Below are 6,512 nucleotides of genomic sequence, written 5' to 3'. Positions count from 1 at the left end.
TCCCTCCCTCCCTCCCTCCCTCCCTCCCTCTGTGATGGTTCATTTTGATGAGAATCACAACTGTACTGAGACAAGCCCTGCACAGTAGTACAGCAAATCTTTGGAAGTGTTTATGGCTCCAGAGATGATTGACTTATGAAGGTGTGGACCTAGATTGGACTCACCACTGGCTGCTGACCAGACTCTATTAGTTATTTTTCTCCTTGCTCTGACCAAATTTCTGACAAGAAGCAACTTAAGAGAATAAAGACTCAGGGCTAGAGAGATGGCTCATTGGTTATGAGTTCTTCCAGAGGACCTGGGTTTAATTGCCAGCACCCATGTGATAGCTCACAACTGCCTGTAATTCCAGTTTCAGGGCATCTACCTCCCTCTTCTGACCTCACTGGGTACCAGGCACACATATATGCAGGTACACAGATATACATGTAGGCAAAACATCCATGTACACAATATAATAAAATAAATTAATAAAAATAGAACAAATGTTTATTTGAGCTTATGGTTTGTGAGTGCAGTCTATTGCAGTGGAGTGCATGGCAGGCAGGGCATCTTATAGCTGGGTAGTGAAGCATGAGGCTGTTCATCTGTATCCTCTGTCAGGAAGCAGAGAGGGGCAGGAAACCTGCTGAACCCTAAATGTGACACCTCTTCCTTCTCGGAGATCCGCTTCTTCCAGCTTGCCCCTACATCCTAAGGCTTTATACCCTTCCATAACAACACTGACAACTGGGGGACACGTGTTCAAAAATAGTAGCCTGTTGGGGGCATTTTAGATCCAAAAGAAGAGATTCTTAATACGGTGGCATTATTGGAGGTGGTATGTTAATCTTGAGATTTGTGAAAGAAAAACAATTTTGAGTCAAATTTGAAGCAAGCTTTAATTAAATACTGATTAGGATGGACTCTGGTAAGGTCCATTCTCTGGAATCCCAGCAAGGTGATAAGCCACAAGGCATATGGGTTTTTTAATGACAAAAACCATATGACCACAAAATTTTCCATGTGGCTTTGTTATTTTCCGAGAAGTATAGCTTACAAGGTCCCAGGAAGTTACCTGGTCCTTGGGCAGGTGGAGGGTGGAGTAGAAATGAAATGGTTATTAGGGGTGTGCTCTTCATACCTTGGCCTCTTATATTCACTTTTCCTTCTTTGCGGCCACCATGCTCCTAGCTGTTCCACTCTGACTTCCTGGCCATGCTAGGCTGAACGCCCAAATAGGCCAAAATGTTACCTGTGCTCAAGATCTGGGCTAGGTGTGTACAGGTCCCTGCCTGTAATGGAAAGGACTGAAATCAGGGCTCCCACAGAGTCATGGAAGTAGTAAGGTAACTTTACCTAAAATCAAAGCAATTGTACTGCTCTTACAACAAACACAGTTAAGATTGACACATAATGCCTGAGTGATGGTTTTCAAGGTCTCCAAGTTACAGTCTGGGGTCTTTTTATGGGGCATAAAATAAGGAGGAGCTGGTTGCTAGGAGGTATAGTTGGAGTGGTTGTCTGTTTCAATTGATAAGTATTATATTTATTTTTTACACATAATGCATCTGTTTAATCATGTCCACACGCAATTGGGTAGAGGCATAAAAGGTAAATAGGGGAATCTCCTAAAGGTCCATTTGAAGACACAGTTTGCTTTATTGTACCCGCATCCAAAAACAGTTAAGTCCAAACCAGTCTTTCCATCCTTTGGTCCAACACTGGGAATGTATGAAATGTAGTTTTTGAATAAAAACTGTCTAAATGTTATAGTTACTAGTGGCAGAGGAACTTAGTTCAGAGAGGAGTGTATATGTAGCCATATATGTGTAGCCTCCTATGTGTAGAGAGTTTGCCTAAGACCCTGCATTAGAAGCAGTAGAAGCTTCTACCAATAGAAGCACCCACACGCATACTCAGCCACATACACTCCCCAAGACACACCTCCCAACACACAAAGAAAATAAAACCAGGGGGACAGAGTCAGACAAAGGGGAAGGGAGAGGGGGAGGGAAAGGGAGGGGGAGGGAGAGAGAGAGAGAGAGAGAGAGAGAGAGAGAGAGAGAATGGGAGATAGAGACAGAGAGAGAGCTTACAGGAAGACAGGAGAGAAAGAATTGCATACATGATTTCACTTAATGCAAACTAATCACATACAAAAAGCATACTTATATCCCTTTCCCAAGTAATGTTAGTCTTGCTTTTTAACTTTATGTGGTGGACTACTGTTATGATCAGGGTGTTTTGTTTTGTTTTGTTTTGTTTTGTTTCAACTTGACACAAGCTGGAGTTATCTGGGAAACTCAACTGAGAAAATGCCTTTATCAAATTGGCCTATTGGCAAGTGGGGACATTTTCTCAATGAATGATTGATGAGGGAGGGTCTAGCCTCTGTTAGCAGTGCCATCACTGAGCAGGTAGTCCTGGGAAGTATAAGAATAGTATAAGAAAATGTGGATTTGGCAAGCAAGTAGCATTGCTCCATGTTCCCAGCTTAAGTTCCTGCCTACAGGTTCCTGCCCTGCTTGAGTTTCTGCCCTGACTTCCCAGCTGATGGAATACAACTATGAGCTGAAACAAACCCTTTCCTCCCAAGTTGCTGTCAGTCAAGGTGTTTATCACAGCACTAGAAACCCAAGGCAGCTCTCTCTTCTCACACCTTGTCCCACTCATTCCAACTGAGAAAGTTAAGCATATCTTTCTGTATTTTTAAGAATCTTATCATACATGGCGTCTGTACTCATGTATAAGATAGGATGGGGCTGGAGAGATGGTTAAGAGCAGTAACTGAAGAGTAATTAAGAGGACTATTTTTTTCTTGCAGAGGACCTTTCCCAGCACCCACATAGCAACCTGTATTTAACTCCAGTTCCTTGGGGATCCAGTGCCACCTTCTGACTTCAGCAGGCACCAGTCATGCATGTGATGCCTGTACATATATGCAGGCAAAAATCTCACACACATAAAAGAAAGATAAAACATTTTTGCTACCATTTTTTAAATGACTAGTATGTGCTTTTCTAGTATTACTTAACACTGCACAATCTTACAAGGCTGTTACTGCAACTCTTTGTTACTTTTATTTTTAATTACATTTCATTTTTTTATTTTTTAGATTGATTTATTTAATGTGTATGGATCTTTTACCTGCATACATATCTGTGCATCACGTGCATGACTGATGCTTGCAGAGGTCAGAAGATGGCAATAGAATTAGACCCCTGGAACTAAAGTACAGACAGTTGTGAGTCGAGCCTGGGTCTTCTGAAATAGCAGTAAGTGCTTCTCAATCACTGAGCCATATCCCAGGCAAGATCTTTGTAGCTCAGACTACCCTCAGGCTCAGTCTTCCTACCCGTTTCCCTTGTCCTGGGACTATATATTTACACTACTATCTAGTCTGACCCGTTTTTATTAGTGGTTATACAATGGCCCAAAGCCTGTAGGACTATCATGGTTTATTCAAATGATCTACTAATTCTTTCTTATTACTTTCTTATTGTTTTTATTAATTTTTATGGTCCTCAAATTGAACCCCCATCTCATCTTACAAGGAAGGCAGTCTACCATTAAACCATGCCCTCTGAACATTCCATTAATTCTCCCTGAGGCAGTTCTTGCTATTTCTTGAACTTTCTGCATAGTCCAGGCTAGCTTAGAACTCACAATCCTTCTGCCTAGCCTTTCATACTAAATGGGGTTCCCTAAAGAAACAGAACTGATAGAATGTATACATCAAAGGGGGATCTATTAGAATGGCTTGCTGGATGTGGCCTGAGTAGTCTAACAATAGCTGTCTTGTGATGGAAAGTCTGAGAACCCAGTAGTTCTTTAGCCCACAAGGCTGGATGACTCAGTCCCAAGTTGGTGCTGGAGTCCGGAAAGATTCTTGGAGAAGTCTTCAGTCCATGTTGGAATCCTGATGCAGTTGGGCCTAATATTAGCTGCAGCAGGTAAGGTAGGTGAACTTGCTAGTGAGAGTGAGGAAAAGGCAGACAGAAAGCTTCTTCCATGTCCTTTTATGTGGGCGGCCAACAGAAGGTGTGGCCCAAGCCACAGTGAGTCACCCAGTCCAAATAATAACAATAACAAATAACCAATAATAAATAATCAGGAAAGTCTCTCCCAGGAGCACCGAGCAGCTTGGGCTTTAGCTGATTAGAGATGTAGTTGTGTTGATTGCCACAATTAGCCAAAACATATCCCTATGTGTATATTAAAAACATGCCCTGCCATGCCAGTAATGCTCAATTACTGATAGGAGTTCAGTAGATTTAGCTTTTGTTATGATGGCAGTTTGAGTGAGACTAGGCTCATATATTTGAGTGATTGATCCACAATTGGTGCAACTCTTTTGGAAAGGATTAGGAGGTGTGTCCTTGGAGGAAGTGTATTGCCAGGGATGTTTTGAGAGTCTGAAAAGCCCACTTCAAGTCTAATCTCATGTCGCCTGCCTGAGGATCAAAAAATGTAAACTCTCAGTTACTTACTGTCCCACCATGCCTGCCTGGCTGCTGCCATGCTCCCCAGTATGATAGTTCTGGACTGACCCTCTGAAGCTAAGCAAGCACCCAAGGAAATACTTCCTCTTGTAAGCTGCTCTCTTAGTTAGGGTTTTACTGCTGTGAAGAGAAACCATGACAAAGGCAACTCTTATAAGGACATTTAGCTTAGAGGTTCATCAAGGCGGAAACATGGCAGCATCCAGGAAGGCATGGTGCCGGTGCTGTTGAGAGTCCTACATCTTCATCTGAAGGCTGCTAGCAGAATACTGGCTTCCAGGCAGCTAGGGTGAGGGTCTTATAGGCCATGCCCACAGTGACACACTACCTCCAACAGGCCACACCTACTTCAACAAGGCCACACCTTCTAATAGTGCCACTTCCTGGGCAGAGCATATACAATCCATCACAGTTGCTTTGGTCCTGATGTCTCTTCACAGCAATATAAAAGTTGTAGAGAGCACATGGTCTTTGTGCTCTTGGATAAGCATGAGGGAAACCAGCAATGTTAAGCAGGTAGGTTCATCTCTTCAATGGAGGGAGTGTGTGAAGTGGTGAGCTAGAAGAGACGTTAAAGCATTTAAGAACCCTTTTAAAAATAGGTTTCGAAAAATCTAAGCCTACAAATGTGTATACCTGTTTTCCACTGAATGGATGTTGCTAACAGCCCACTGAGCTGTGCTGTCTGTGGGGCCAGGCCGCATGTGAATCCACCAGACTCTTACTTAAGTTTATTACCGTGCCTAGATAGAATTTTTTTTTAAATTATTTTTATTTTACGTGTATTCCATGTTTTTGCCACATTTGTACAGGTGCACTTGGACGCCAAAAGAAGGTGTCAGATCTGGAGCTGAACTTACAGGTAAGCTGCAAACGTAGGTATCAGGAACCAGACTTAGTTCCTCTGTTATACTCTTAACTGCTGAGCCATCTTTAAATACGTATTTGTCTTTCTTTCTATCTTTCTTTCTCTAAAGTGCTGAAATATAATGTATATACCACCACACCTGACTAAAGATTCCTGATGATGATGATTGATGTTATGATGATGACTTTTATAATAATAATAATAATAATAATAATAATAATAATAATAAAGTTACATGTGTGTCTGTGTGAGTACTCATATATGCCTGTGAGGATCTGAAAAAGCAACAAGAGGCTCGTTGAAGTTCCCTGGGGCTGGAGTTACCGGCTGTTTTGAGTCACCTAATGTAAGTGCTCTTTACTACTGATCCATCTCACCAGCCCCAGAATCTTTAGAGTCTTCGGGTCACAATTGCTGGGTCAAAGTGTACTATTTTCTGGAATAGATTTTGTTTGAGTGCTCTTTACAATACTGTGCTAATTTGCACCTCCATAGAAGTGAATGAGAGTCTTTGTCCTGCTCACCATCCCTGCTGTCCTCATGGTGGGATTCTTGCCTTGCCAGGGTTCTCAGATCCAAGGGGTTGTTCTTACTTTTACATTAAATTGTATTTCCCAATAGAAGTGAGTTTGCCTCCCTTTTCAGGGTTTCTAGCTACATCTTCCTCCCTTCCTCCCTCTCTCTCTCTCTCTCTCTCTCTCTCTCTCTCTCTCTCTCTCTCTCTCTCTTTCTCTCTTTCCAGCTTTCATTTTGTGGTAAATAATATAGGGTGTTTTATTCCGTTTTTGTCTCTATCAGTAACATTCCAGGTTATGGCCAAATATATTATCTACTGACACAGTTTATGTATTTTAAAGCATTTTACTAGCATATATCAATTATACATAGAATGGATTGCACTATATTTTTTTAAGATTTACTTATTTATTATATGTGAGTACACTGTAGCTGTCTTCAGACACAGCAGAAGAGGACATTGGATCCCATTACAGATGGTTGTAAGTCACCATGTGGTTGCTGGGATTTGAACTCAGGACCTCTGGAAGAGCAGTCAGTGCTCTTAACCACTGAGCCATCTCTGCAGCCCTGCACTATATTTTCATCATGAATATAAAGTATTTGACACATTCATCCTTCATCACCCTCTCTGGCCCTCCTCC

Source organism: Rattus norvegicus, chromosome 2 (assembly GCF_021556685.1).
Source record: "Rattus norvegicus strain SHRSP/BbbUtx chromosome 2, alternate assembly SHRSP_T2T, whole genome shotgun sequence".
NCBI classification, from domain to species: domain Eukaryota; kingdom Metazoa; phylum Chordata; class Mammalia; order Rodentia; family Muridae; genus Rattus; species Rattus norvegicus.
Note: the sequence above shows the minus strand (reverse complement) of the source record.